Source organism: Caretta caretta, chromosome 3 (assembly GCF_965140235.1).
Source record: "Caretta caretta isolate rCarCar2 chromosome 3, rCarCar1.hap1, whole genome shotgun sequence".
NCBI classification, from domain to species: Eukaryota; Metazoa; Chordata; order Testudines; family Cheloniidae; genus Caretta; species Caretta caretta.
In genome coordinates this window covers 149,918,378-149,933,546 of record NC_134208.1, presented here as the reverse complement: position 1 = coordinate 149,933,546, position 15,169 = coordinate 149,918,378, and the positions used below count along the sequence as shown (strand labels likewise).

Below are 15,169 nucleotides of genomic sequence, written 5' to 3'. Positions count from 1 at the left end.
CAAGGTAACAATCTGCTGTAGATTCCACAAACTCTCTGAGCAAGTCATCCACAAAGCTGTTATTTGTGCCCCTGTAATTTCAGGAAGCGAGTGCTCTCAGGGATGTGGACAGTCAGAATGCAAGGGGAAGGGAGACACCACCTCCATCTGGGAGGATGTCATAGGAAGTTTCTACTTCAGGACCGGACGTTTATATCCCACTGTGTTCCCCAAAGGGTTCACAATCAACATAGTATTTAGTGCTTTCAAGCTTCAAAGTACTCGACAGACATCATCTAATTCATTCACAGACCTCTGCAAGAGACGCCGGAGCTTCCAAGCACAGGAATAAATTTCCCTTCAGTAGAGTCTCTAAGCTTAAAATCCATTAGTGCCAAATCGCACAGCAGCCATCAGTGGCCACCAGAAGACACAAGCCCAGCAGAATGTAGGAAATGACAGAAGGACATAGCAGTTTTTATTTTCAAAGTACTGTATGCACACAGAGGCCCTGATCCTGCAACTGGATCTGTTCAGGCAAACCCTTGGCCCCTGTGGATCCAATTGCAGGAGCAGGGCCTTGGGTGAGGTAATATCTTTTATTGGACCAACTTCTGTTGGAGAGAGAGACAAGCTTTCGAGCTTACACCTGAAGTAGAGCTCTGTGTGGCTCAAAAGCTTGTCTCTCTCACCAACAGAAGTTGGTCCAATAAAAGATATTACCTCACCCAACTTGTCTCTCTGATATCCTGGACTCGACACAGCTACAACAGCACTGCAAGGCAGGTAGGCAAGTCAATGTTGTTATGAGAACTTACCCAAGAATGGAAATCCAAATGCTTGGGCTACTTCTTTAAACTCCACCTAGCAAACAACAACTTCTGGCAACTGCCAAAGGCAGAACTGAAGCAGGCTTCACTCAATTAGGTGAATTGAAAGTCATTTCAGGGCAGCATCCACTCAATGATATTTACGAACACGTCTGCCTTTGTTGTGTAACTCACATCACAGCGCAAGACAGGAGTGCGTTTGAAGGTGACGCTAATTCTGTTAAGTAGCCCTGGATCTGAAGTGTAATTAGTGACTTGCAGTTCATGTGGAAGGGTTTTCATTACAAGGCAGATGAATCACCCTGTATCCTGTGACTCCACCTAATCCACATGCAGCTAGGAGCCCCCACTTGAGCAGCTACAGTCTTGCCAAATATCTTTCCAATAATATCTCAGTCACTGACCAAAAAAAAAAAAAAAAAAGAAAGATTCACGCGCCATCACAGCACTGCGTCTAAGCTATTTGGCAGGAACAAACACCCACAGTAACCTAAGATACCTTTGCTCAATCCTGGAGAAAACCAGGGCTTTGTGCAGAAATCAGCACTGAGAACTTTACAAATTATAGCTACCGCACAGTGAGCTAAACTGTGTTCTGGATTACAATTGCTGCCTTGGAGTCTAAGGGGAAGTAAGAGCCCCCCTTATATCCCTGCATAGCCTCCCTAGGGAAGATACACAGGCATAACTGGGGGCTGTGTGCCCACTACTCCTTCCTGACCTGATGGATGGGGCAGGGCAGTGCATTGGCTCCAGCCCCTGTAATGTTCTCATTAACACAGCTGAACCCTCATGGTGTCATCACAGTTTGCTTCTGCTACAGGCCAGCAACAATTCTGGAGCAAGGGGGAAGCAAAGAGGACGCTGTTCCTCTCTAAGACCTCCCCCTGCACTGTTTCTAGGGTGGCACAGCTACAAGCCAACCCCACTTGCACCAGAACCATGATGCAGCCCACTGGAGCTTCTGAAACTTTCCAAAGTGTGGAGCGATGGACAGAAAACTCCTCACAAATGGGCCATTTGTATCCTTCCCCTTCAGTTATTTCTTTTAAAATCCATAAAAAATGTGCTACATGATCTCCTTTTACACATCCCATTTCCTGCAAAAAGTTTAACAAAAGCTTCATTTGTTTTCAGCCATTCAGTGTCTTCTACTTAAGTAACAAAACCCAAAGGGAAAAAAACAAACACCTGTCTTCGAGGGCAGCAGCAGAAAATGGGATTTGCCCTAGGCATTGGGCAATACACCAGATAATCTCAGGGTCTATTTTTTTCCCCTGGGCCAATATTTGATTTCTAGGGCCCTAGAGCTGGTCAATATTTGTATGATCTCAGTCTGTTTAGAATCCTTTACACTTTGCACCCATACAGAACCTTTTGTCTGGAGATCTGAAATACTTTACAATCATTCATTAACTATCCCTCACAACCCTTCCACAACATGTAGAGTACGAGCACTATCCTGGGGTTACAGATGGAGAAACTGAAGTGCAGAGAGATTAAAACGTCTTGCCCAATCTCACACAAATGAGTCAGTGGCAGAACTGGAAACATAGCCCAGGAGTTCTAAAGTATCAGTCTCCCGCTTTAATAACATGACAATATTCCCTTACTGAGCCTGGAAAAGCATCTGGACTTCCAAACGGCTTTAGCTACTAGACTTTGCTTGCTAGTGAAGTACTGTTTGCTCCCTAATGCACAGGCAAAATCTAGTATTGCTGTTGTAACACAGTCTGGGGCTGCCTAGCACCCCTTCCCTGTATAGACAAGAGCAGCAGAGACAAGGATCTATAGACACCTACAAATGAGGAATCACAAGCCTGTAACTCTTATGCGTTCCCATGCCCTTTGCCAGTTGGCACCAAGAGGTCCTGGGGTCACCCCTCCATCATTTTGTTCCAAAACAGAGCTCAGTTTAGAAGGTACTGGAGAGCATAGGAGTCTGGGGGCAAGGAGCCTTTATCCTCTAGGCTACTGCTTATTCCAGTTACAGCTCCGGTCAGCAGTGACTCAGTTGTCCTCTTCTGACAGATGTTCGAGGGCCCACGTGTGAACTATGTGAGTTGGTGGATTCTCAGCCCAGTTCCTGGGGGACGTGTGTCCATGACACAAAAACCACCATCACTTTTGGCACTTATTGGCCCACTTGCTGGCAGTCTCAGCAGAGGCCAAGGAACCACTAAGATGGAGCTCCTGTCTAGAGAGGGTCCCTGCACAGCAGGGCTGAGGACCACTACACTGGCCTGGGCAAGTCCCTGGCTCTGTGTGTAGAGGCCACCCGTCTGCAGAGATCAACCTGGCACCTGTTGTCACCAAATCCATTCAGGGTTTTCTCCAAGTGGATTTCCTGTTCTAAGCTCCCCAGGCCTGGCAGCTATGGGCAGGATGCCAAGAGGTCACCCTGCTGCAAAGGGCTCTATAGGAGCAAAGGCAGAAGCACAGGACTTGTGTCATTAGTGTCTCATTAACACAAAAACAAGACCATAAAACTAGCCATGCAAGTCATCTGCCATGGTCTGCATCCTTGGGACTGGGGAAACCCTCGCTGGCCCGCAGGCCCTCTTAGCACACCTGGAGCCAGCTTGCTAAGCTAATCCCTCACTACCAGTCATGAGACCCAGAATCTAGTCTCCCAAGCACACCTGGTCTTAACCAACCATCTGTTGTGCACTGCAGAGCAGGCCATGCTGCAGTAGGGAGGACAGTAGCGGGGACAGAGCTGCTGGATGGGCTAGAGCGCTCACTTACCACATCCAGTGTAGGGCAGCTGCCTCCTTGAAGCCCTGCACAGCTGTGGAGCCTTGTAGTGGATCACACACTAGTTTGCAGCAGCGGCCCCTGCCCTGATCCTGAAACTGGAACATGCTAGCCTTGCCCTGGCTCTGGGAGAAATGGGTTGAGTGGTGTAACAGATGTTTCCCATCTCAAAGCTGGAAGCAGCCCCTTAAATCACCAGCTATGAATAGTGCTGAGAATCAGGAGCTGCTGAGAAACCGACAGAGAGTTTATTAAAAACAGAGAGGGGTGGCGGGTGGCAAGGAGTGGGGCTGAGGGCACAGCCATGATGAAAGGGTGCATCTGGAGCAGAATCCCACTCTGCATGTCCCTACAGATGCAGGAAATGACTGCCTTTTCACTGCTGTTCTTATCAAAAAGGGGAAGGGGGCATGTGTGTTTTAATCAGCTGTCCCAAGTGGCGCTGGAACTATTTCAATTGCCAGCCAGTTACTGACAATGGGAAATAAACCCACAAGCTGGGGCCTAGCAATTAGGTTAAAAATGTGACTTTAACATCTGCTGATGATTCATTTGTAGACAAAAATAAACAATATGAGTGTCTCTATTAAAAAACACCAACCGAAGAAACAACAGCAGCCGCCTGGTGTGTCCTTAGGTTCTGGGGATGGGGTGCAGAGCAGGGGTGATGCATTATTTTATTTTTACCTCCTCACTTTGCCAGGCTGGGTCAGAGATCTATGGGCATGGCAAATCCACCATCACATCTATTACGTGAAAGCTTAGAGGTTTCGTGGGAAAGAGCCAGGGGGAGCTGGCTGGCTGACTGAATAGCCCCTTGACAGAGGATGACAGCTCAAAGCAGAGGTTGGCCCTTGTGTGTTTGAACAGAAAGTGAGAAAGAGGTGGCAGGACAGCTGGGAAACTAACTTGGTTTCTTTTTGCGGGCTGGTTTGTTTCCAGGGAAGAGTATGTCACAGTCCTCTCCCAAGCTCTGCCCACAGCTTGAGTTCTACTCACTGGCATCATCACTCATAGTGGACTGTGCAGATCTTCAGTGTGATCTTCCCTCTCCTTTCTTGCATGATTCAACCTGAAGTGAAATAGTTAACAAGGCTGACATTTACACGATCCGATCCTCACCTTGATCATAATTAACACCTCACAGAGAAGAATGGGGGCAGTTCACATGTCCTAGAGCACCTGTATCAGGCTCTCTGCAGACTTAGGCATTGCTGACATTTGTGTCATGATTTGAAGTTTTTCCTTCACAATCTCAAGGGCTACAGATTTATTTTAGCTGAATGCTGAGAAGCTGCAGCACAAGCTGCTGATAGCAGGTGAGAATTCTGGCTGCCCAGCTGCCATAAGCCAGTCCAGTTCCACTCCAATTGTCTCTCCAATAAGCTTTTGCTAGAAGCAGCTGCCTAGAGCAGGCTGTGGATAAAAGTGAGGCTTCAAATCAGCAGAGAAGTCAGAGATGGGAGATGCCTTAGTAGATTCCACCTAATCCCTCCCAAGGAGGGCAAGGCAGGATTAGGCCCTACAGCACATCCCCCAGGGCTCTGTCCAGCCTAGGGCCTCCTTCTCTGGGGAGGTAATTCACAGCTAAGTGCCGGGAAGGTCCTCTAGACACAGCCCGCATGTTTCCCTTTCATACTTTTATCACTGGCTCCCCCATCACTGCACAGCTCCTAGCTAAGAGCCAGGCAGGGTCAGGTCCATGCTGTATTGTGGGGGCCTAGACCCAGCCCTGGCTCCAGTAGAAGGGGTCAGAACTAATAACTATTTTCACAGGGCTCAGTGGCCATGCAAATGCATGTGATGACTGCCCTCTGCTGGGGAATGACAGAACGCACCTGTACGTATGATTCCCTTCCTAAAAGCAGAGCAACTGTTTTGACGCCCTCCCTCCCGCATGCGGATAGGGCTGCTCACCGCGTCCCAGATACCCTCTGGGGGCTGATAGCACTTTCTGTGCCCCCCAGGAGCATAGACAAGGCAGCCTGCTTGTGCCTCTAAGTCCCTGATGATGCATATGGAGACGCAATGGGTCACAGTGGCTATTGTGCCCAGAAGGCCACCCCAGGCAGTAAGCCCAGTGACGGGGCGCTCAGACAGACTAACCGATACCAACCCCGTGCTTGCCATGCTGGCCTGAGCTCCTAGTCCCTTCCCTCTGGCACGGACACTCTCCTCTGGGTGAGGCCTTGTGGGACTCTAGCCATCTCTGCTATCCTGGGAGGGGCAGCGGAGGTGTGGGCTCTGCCTTTCCGGCTCAGCGGGCACAAACAAACCCACACTGTCTGTGAGTCAGGCAGCAGCCCTGCGAGGGGCCCCTTGGGCAGCTCAGCCCACCTGCCTCCCCACAGCAGGGCCAGGCTCAGGGGTGTCTAGTGCCCCGTGGACTGGGGGAGGGGGCTGGGTCTGTGGGACTAGCATGACATGAGGCTAAATCCAAACTGCAGCTCCAGGGAGCTGCTGGTCACTGTATAATCACCAGGGCAGTCTGGCACAGCTGGGAAGGAGGGGGAGTTAAAGGCTTTGGGAGGCAGGGCCCCTAAATGCTGACACTGTTGGGGTCACACAGTCCTTGCTCCTGGCCAGACCCCTCCTCCCACACTCATTTAGACCGAAGGACACCCCTATATGTATGTGAGGGGAAGGCCACTCGCTCTCTTAGGAAGCAGGGCACAGGCTGATGGCTTCCCCCCCTCACAGCCTGTAGGGGGCTTTCCACTCCACCCAGTTCACAGGCCCATGGGGGAGCAACTGCCCCCCTGCCAAGAGTGCTGTCTATGGTGCCATCTCCTGGACAGGCCAGCTTTGTAAGTGATCTTTTCCCACCTCCTTCTCCCATGCCAGCAGCCTCTCCTGTAGCTCCCTCCCCAGTCCCCCTTCCCCACTTCCCTTCCCCACGCCAGCAGCCTCTCCTGTACCTCCTTCCCCAGCCCCCATTCCCCACTTCCCTCCCCCACGCCAGCAGCCTCTCCTGTAGCTCCCTCCACAACCCCCTTTCCTTCCCCCATGCCAGCAGCCTCTCCTGTACCTCCCTCCCCCAAGCCAGCAGCCTCTCCTGTAGCTCTTTCTTCAGTCCCCCTTCCCCACTTCCCTTCCCCATGCCAGCAGCCTCTCCTGTAGCTCCCTCCCCAGCCCCCATTCCCCATTTCCCTCCCCCACGCCAGCAGACTCTCCTGTACCTCCCTCCCCAACCCCCTTTCCCTCCCCCACACCAGCAGCCTCTCCTGTACCTCCCTCCCCCATGCCAGCAGCCTCTCCTGTAGCTCCTTCTTCAGTCCCCCTTCCCCATTTCCCTTCCCCATGCCAGCAGCCTCTCCTGTAGCTCCCTCCCCAGCCCCCATTCCCCATTTCCCTCCCCCACGCCAGCAGACTCTCCTGTACCTCCCTCCCCAACCCCCTTTCCCTCCCCCACACCAGCAGCCTCTCCTGTACCTCCCTCCCCCATGCCAGCAGCCTCTCCTGTAGCTCCTTCTTCAGTCCCTCTTCCCCACTTCCCTTCCCCATGCCAGCAGCCTCTCCTGTACCTCCGTCCCCAGCCCCTCTCTTTCCTGCAATCCCCCTACCCCTAACACCTCCTTCTTTAGTCCCCCTCAGCACCCTTCACTCCCTTTGCCACTCCTCCACTTCTAACATTCCCTTCTTCCCAGCTCCTGTCCCCTCCAGTGCAGGCCACACCTTCACTCCCTCCTACTGTAATAATTAACCACCTAATGGCTCCAAGAAAAGGAGTACTTGTGGCACCTTAGAGACTAACCAATTTATTTGAGCATAAGCTTTCATGAGCTACAGCTCACTTCATCGGATGCATACTTATGCTCAAATAAATTGGTTAGTCTCTAAGGTGCCACAAGTACTCCTTTTCTTTTTGCGAATACAGACTAACACGGCTGTTACTCTGAAACCTAATGGCTCCACTTCACCAAGCGGGGGAGGCTGGACAGCTCTGCTGCTGTGGTGCTGAGAGCAGAGTGTGCCCAGTGCCCACATGGCTGACTCCTCAGGCATTACACGCTCACAGCAGGGTGCAGGGGGAAGGAGATCCCGTATACATCACCTGGGAGGGACCGAGTGAGACCCCAGCGAACTCCTTACGTATAACGTGGGCTTGTGTTCGCAGAGCGGTTCCAGGAGTGACCCCTGTTCACATGGGGCCCATGGGGTTTTCCAGCTTCCTGCTGCTCTGGGGTAGGTGCGGAGGGAATGAACCGCTGGAAGCTGCCCACCTCCCATTCATCACCCTTACCCCGTTACCCAGGCCCTGCCCCCTCAGCCACAGGGAAGCCCTTTTCGCCTTGCCTGTCAGGCCCCAAGTGAATTCCAGTGGTCACGTCACTGCCCCCCGCCCAGGGCACTGGCAGAGCACGGACTTGACAGACCAGCTCAGCGAGTGCAACCTGCACGTGAATGCCAGCTCCTTGGCTGCTGGAGCCAGAGCGCTGAGAAGGAGCAGAGCTCTCTGCTGAGAGTGGCTGCTGGAGGCCAGCCAGGCTCATCAAATACAATGAGGGAGAGATGGACAGCTGGGAAGGATCAAGTCCTCCGCAGGGGGAGGGAGCTGTCACAGAGGCCCCCTCACTCTGAGACTGCATGGTAGCTCCCCTTGCAGGACAGCTCCCTGCACCTCCATTCCTGCCCGCCAAGGCAGCTCTCCCCAGCTCAGGACTCCATGCCCGCTCCCATTGACCCACAGGACGGCATGCACAGCCCTATTTTATGGCACCTGCAGCTGTGCTGTCTGCGCCCTCCAGCACCCATGTGCCGGTGGTGCCGCTGTAGCTGGCATGGCAGTACTGTCTCCCTGCCTATGAGCTCCCCAGAAATGGGGGCTTCTTACAGATTTCTAAGAATGTGCCCATCACCTCGGCTTCTGGGCACACTTACAGAGCTTTAAAAATCGGAATGAGCCATTCCCACTGAGCGCTGCTCCTTCAAAATCCAGCGCCACACTCCTGTGTAGCTACTCCCTGCACCTTGCACTCCAGGGGCTGCCAAGCCGGCACATGGCCCCAGGGTAGCAGGGTGCCAGAGGAACCCAGACTGCCCCTGGGAGGATGCACTATACCACTGTGTTTTCATCACCTGCTTGTCCCAGCTGCTGAATGCCAGCCCTGACAGCCAAAGGATGAGAAAAGGACTGGGAGACGACCCTCCCCAGCTGCAATCAGATGTCCCGTTCCTTGGCAGCACTAGAACAAAATCAGTGTCTGGGTTCGGGGCTGGCATGACCTTAGCTCATCCCAGACCCAGCTTTGCCACCAGGAATGCAAGGCTGTAACACTGACAGCATACCTGAGTTCTGGGCTTCCCATCCAATCATGTCACTGAGCCACCTGTGTTTGGGGATGGGCAGGGATTTGGAGCTACTGACACTGACATCCCAGCTACCAGCCCTGCAGGTGCTTGGTCTGGCTAACATGCTTCCCTGCCAGGGATACCTGGTCCTCTCCAGCATCACACACACAGTGGATTCAAAAAGGCCTGCAGTAGTAAGCAGTGTTCCCACACCTTCTCCCCTTCGCTGCTAATGCACACAGCTCTACCTGCCCCAGCAACAGAGAAAGCTGTACCCACACTACCTGTAGATGCTGCAGCTATGGAGCTATCCCTCCCCACAGACTCAAGCTCCAGCCTCTTACTCTTCATTTTAAAGAGATACAGTCTCTAGCTGCCATGGTTACGCACAAAATCTTTCAGTGCAGCCCCAGTCGCCTGCCTGAGTCTGCACACAGCCTGAAACAAGAGCTCCAAAAGGTTAAGTGATCTCCTGAGTATCCCTGACAACAGGATTGTCTGGCTATGCAGACTCTCTCCTCAGACCCTATGCTACCAGCACTCCTAACTATCTTTGAGACACTAATGACTTCCTGAGGAAACTACAATCCATTGTTGATCTTCCAGAAAACACCATCCTGGCCACTATGGATGTAGAAGCCCTCTACACCAACATTCCACACAAAGATGGACTACAAGCCGTCAGGAACAGCGTCCCCGATGATGTCACAGCAAACCTGGTGGCTGGACTTTGTCCTCACCCACAACTATTTCACATTTGGGTTTAATATATACCTTCAAGTCAGTGGCACTTCTATGGGTACCCGCATGGCCCCACAGTATGTCAACATTTTTATGGCTGACTTAGAACGACGCCTCCTCAGCTCTTGTCCCCTAATGCCCCTACTCTACTTGCACTACACTGATGACATCTTCATCATCTGGACTCATGGAAAAGAAGCCTTTGGAGAATTCCACCATGATTTCAACAATTTCCATCCCACTATCAACCTCAGCCTGGACCAGTCCACACAAGAGATCCACTTCCTGGACACTACAGCGCTAATAAACGATGGTCACATAAACACCACACTATACCGGAAACCTACTGACCGCTATATTTACCTACATGCCTCCAGCTTTCATCCAGACCACACCACACGATCCATTGTCTACAGCCAAGCTCTACAATACAACCCCATTTGCTCCAACCTCTCAGACAGAGACAAACACCTTCCAGAACTCTATCAAGTGTTCTTACAACTACAATACCCACCTGCTGAAGTGAAGAAACAGATTGACAGAGCCAGAAGAGTACCCAGAAGTCACCTACTACAGGACAGGCCCAACAAAGAAAGTAACAGAATGCCACTATCCGTCACCTTCAGCCCCCAACTAAAACCTCTCCAGTGCATTATCAAGGATCTACAACCTATCCTGAAGGATGATCCCTCATTCTCACAGATCTTGGGAGACAGGCCAGTCCTCGCTTACAGACAGCCCCCGAACCTGAAGCAAATACTCACCAGCAACCACACACCACACAACAAAAACACTAACCCAGGAACCTATCTTTGCAACAAAGCCCATTGCCAACTCTGTCCACATATCTATTCAAGGGACACCATCATAGGACCTAATCACATCAGCCACACTATCAGAGGCTCCTTCACCTGCACATCCACCAATGTGATATATGCCATCATGTGCCCCTCTGCCATGTACATTGGCCAAACTGGACAGTCTCTACGCAAAAGAATAAATGGACACAAATCAGATGTCAAGAATAATAACATTCAAAAACCAGTCGGAGAACACTTCAACCTCCCTGGACACTCAATTACAGACCTAAAAGTCGCAATTATTCAACAAAAAAACTTCAAAAACAGACTCCAACGAGAAACTGCAGAACTGGAATTTGCAAACTGGACACCATTAAATTAGGCTTGAATAAAGACTGGGAGTGGATGAGTCACTGCACAAACTAAAAACTATTTCCCCGTGCTAATTTTCCCCCTACTGTTTCTCACACCTTCTTGTCAACTGTTTGAAATGGGCCATCCTGATTATCACTACAAAAGTTTTTTTTTCTCCTGCTGATAATAGCCCACCTTAATCGATTACTCTTGTTACAGTTGGTATTGCAACCCCCATTTTTTCATGTTCTCTGTATATATATCTATATCTTCCTACTGTATTTTCCACTGCATGCATCTGATGAAATGGGCTTTAGCCCACGAAAGCTGATGCTCAAATAAATTTGTTAGTCTCTAAGGTGCCACAAGTCCTCGTTCTTTCTCCAGTATTTATCTTCTGTCTAAGCTAACAGAGGAAACAGATGCTTAATCCATGTTTTGGGAAGGCAGATTTTACACGTGATACTTCAGAAAATGTTTTCTCTTTAGATCTAAGCAGTTGCTGAGCTATTGTTAAACATTCCCCAAATGGCTGGAGCGCTCCCCAGCCTCAGCAGCTCCTGACATTTTTACCATCATCTCAGTCATGTTAGCATGCTCCCAAGCAAGAACACTGCATGGAGGCCAATATGTACAGTGCCATGACACCATATCACAAACAGGGAGGAATTAATCTGCAACATCCAATCGTAACTGATCAAATCTTACCGCAAAGGAGAAATGAGGGAAAGCACCCAGCCCTCCCCATATAGCACTCTGAGCAATTTCCCCCTCCTCCAAAAGTCCCCCTCCAAAGAAGACCCTTGCAGTGTAGCCTGAGGTCAGCAGACCTGGCCTATTTTGGCCCTGGCGGGGGGAAGAGAGTTCCAAAGCCAAGGGGCCCATACAGAGAATACCTTGCCCCCTGCCCTCTGTTTCATACCGAACAGTGCCTCTACCTCAATTGCAGCAATATGGCACGGGGAAGAGGCAGTCTCTCAAATAGGCAGTTCCTGGGCCATCTGGGGCTTTCCTGGTCTTAAACTCCATCTAGACATCCACAGCATGCATCCTGGAGCACTGATGGCACGTGTTCCCGGCAAGATACACCACTGAGTGGGCAACGCGAGCTTCTTCCGGGATTTAAGATGCAGTGTGATGCAACAATCCAATCCTGAGGTGGCAAAGGCATGAATCAAAGTAGCAAAGTCCTCATAGACAAGCAAAGAACGTGTCCTGTCTCCTCCTAGCCGGATACAAATAAGCTGATTAAACAGTAACTGGCAACCTACCCAGGTTGGGACTGCAGTAACACATGGCAGGCAAACATCCTCACTGTATCTTTTTGTTGCTATCCCCGACCCACCGACCCACCAACGATCTCTGCACTGGGCTGAGCTAGCTGGCACTCAACCATGCTGCAGTCCAGCAAAGCACTGCAAAAGGGACTTGCCTGCACCAGCTGAGTAGGAAGAGATAAGAACTGTTATAATTATTGGGCTTAAAAATTTACTTTATTTGTAAGCTTAAATGTAAAAAGTATGTAAAAGTTTATAAGATGTTACAACAATTTGTAACTCTGTTTGCTTGCTTGGGAATTAACTACGGAAAATAGGTCAAGTAGTTTTTAATGCTAAGTGTTATGAACTAATGCAAGAAAACCAGACAGACAAACTCAATTAGTCTAAACAGAAAAAAGCTGACTAATATGATTTAAGGACTGTTAAAAATAAATTAAATAAACAACAAAAAGACATGACTCCTGAAATCAACAGACTAAAATTAGTGCAGCAAATATGAGGCCTAATTGGTGGACAAAATAGTGAGAGATAAACTACACCACCCGCTTTTTTCCTTTTGGGTTTTTTAAAAAAGAGACTTAAAAAGACCCAAACATCTTGTCTCCCCACCACATTTTAGCTTCTTTTGTTTTGTTTTATTTTATTTTATTTTTCCCAGCCCTCAAGACAGAAGAAGCAGATCAGGATGAAAGCTTTTTTCTTGCGCTTGTTTAAGGAACTTGTTTTTTATTTGAGAGTTAACGTTCAAAGAGTTCAAAGGCTAATCAACACTTTTATCTCTTATTGCCCTTAAAATCAATACAACAGACCACAGGCCCGGAAACAGGGAATGGCTTAAGGCCATGCCTAACTTTAAGCACATTGACTTTAATGGATCTACTCACAAAGTTAGACATGGCCACGAAGCTGGTCTGAAGACACTGCAGCCTGGCTCTGCAGGTTGTTATGAAAGCCTGCCAAGCCCTGGACAGAAGGGTCTGTCAGAGGAACAATCCTCCCCCTCCACGCCCCAGGAGAGTGCATGGCCTCGTACACGGGACAAAGGAAGATGGCTCCCTATCCCATCAGTGCGGGGAGTACTGGGCCCTGGTGGAGTGATCCCACAGGGCTTGCTGGGGGAGAGAGTAAAGTCCTGGAGTGTTGTGTGCTGGGCACAGTTCACAGCAAAGGCTGCAGCAGCGAGGAGACACAGTCTTAAGGCCCTGCTAGCAGCTCCTTCCATCCCGGGTTGGGAACAGCCTTATCTCAATCCCTCAGATAAAGAACAGCTCTGTGCTAAAGACTATCACAGGTGGCTTTCTGGACTGTGCAGAGGGGCCAACAAGAGGCCCATAGGGAGGGAACAGGATTCTCTCTCCCTAGCATTTCACTCATTCACTCCCTGGTTGCCAGTCCCTGGCTTGCTGACTTAAAGAACATAAGAATGTCCATTCTGGGTCAGACCAATGGTCCGTCTAGTCCAGTATCTTTCCTGTCTGCGACAGTGGCTGGTGCCAGATGCTTCAGAGGGAATGAACAGAACAGGGCAATTTCAAGTGATCCATCCCCTGTTGTCCAGTCCTAGCATTTAGAGGCTAAGGACACCCACAGAATGGGGTTGCACCCCTGACCATCCTGGCTAATAGGTCCATCCATTGATGGACCTATCCTCTATGAGCTTATCCAATTATTTTGAACCCAGTTATAGTTTTGGCCTTCACAACATCCCTTAGCAACGAGTCCCGCAGGCTGTGCATTGTGTGAAGAAATACTTCGCTTTGTTTGTTTTAAACCTGATGCCTATTAATTTCACCTCATGAAACTTTGCAGATCATGAAATGTGCTCATGACTCAGGAAGGCCCAGTCTCACAGCAACCACCCAGCAAATGGTGACAGCTCCGCCCAGTCAGAGAGAAATGCCCCAGCTAGTGCCACTGGGCTGCACTGTCCCTTTCACTCGGCCCATCCCCTGCCTGGGACCCCCATATTGGAGGGGGTCCTCCAGAATAGGGCCAGAGCACATTGTCCAGAGGAGTGGGGGTATGTGTGTGTATCCCTGTCCACAAAGGTCTGCAGCTCCAGACCAGGAAATCCTGCATATTTCACCACCACCAAATTCACCACAGCAGCAAACAAGCCAGCTGACAGCAGCAGGACCAGGCACAGCCCAGCTCCTCCTGGTGAGTGGGTAGATACTTCTCATGAACTGCCACATGACCTCTCTGAGCCCCACTGGGCTCTCTAGGGAGCAGCCACTTCTGGGCTAAAGCACCTGATGGGTGACAAAGTGTTAAAAGTGAACTGGCCGGGGAAATCAAACTCCCTTCCGTGAGGATCCTGGGTGGCAGCACTAACCTGACTCATCCCAGCCATTGTTGAGCAAACAGGAGGCATTTATGGCCCAATATCTGAACACTTACACTGGCACCAAAACTAGAGGAAGAAAAGGCCTGTTGGTCTCCTGAGTGTCTGAGACAGGCCTTGTGTGCAACAGCTTTGATCTATCATCCTCGGGATTAGGGCCTAGGATGCTCCTGCAGGGCCATTCAGCTTCCTTTTGAGCTGGCCCACCAGTATTGAACAGGGGGCACCAGGACAACCTGGTCCCTGCTGTGGGACTTTAGCTGGTGTTACAATTTCAGGCGTCCGTATAAGATGCTGGTTTGGTGTGCGTGATCATGTTGCTGCCCCCAGAGGCCAGATTGAGGGATTATAACAGCCTGCTATTTAGTGCCAGCTAATAGAGTTACTCCCTTTGTTCTTGTGCTTTTGGAGCTCCAGGTATTGGTTTCAATTCCCTATTTCAGCCATGGAGCCCTACCCCCTGTCCCTATGGCAAAGCCAGAGAGGATGGGCAATTATTCAGGTGTGACTGACTACCTGATCTGGGCTGCCTGAGAACTGAGGGAAAGCAGAGAGAGGCAGATGGACTGTAAGAAGACTGGCAGGTAGGCAAGAGCTTTTAGAACACAGTGATGAGTTAGCTAGCAAACCACTGCACTCTGCTGGTTGGAATCCAAACAACTGAGCTGGGTGCCATAAGCCCTGTACTGCCATGGCAACTCTCCCACAGCTCCTGTGGCTGGGCCTGTGTCGGTGGAGCATGAGGATCTGAATGCTATCCCCACTGCTGCTGTGAAGTTCTGAGAGGCCACA

The 15,169-nt window shown here is 50.4% G+C and overlaps 1 protein-coding gene across 4 annotated transcripts in view; it reads right to left on the bottom strand.

Annotated features, from left to right (window-relative positions):
- Nucleotides 1–15,169, bottom strand: part of SLC29A1 (solute carrier family 29 member 1 (Augustine blood group)) — a 60,951-nt gene that overhangs the window by 38,646 nt on the left and 7,136 nt on the right. The window contains exon 1 of one of the 4 annotated variants that reach the window (XM_075127023.1): nucleotides 11,692–11,713. The exons of 2 other annotated variants lie outside the window; for them this stretch is intronic. The gene's annotated coding sequence lies outside the window, so the exon portion shown is untranslated. Of the gene's footprint in view, nucleotides 1–4,565; nucleotides 4,632–11,691; nucleotides 11,714–15,169 lie in introns of those variants that run through there. One more of the 4 variants, XM_075127022.1, reaches the window with a different exon arrangement.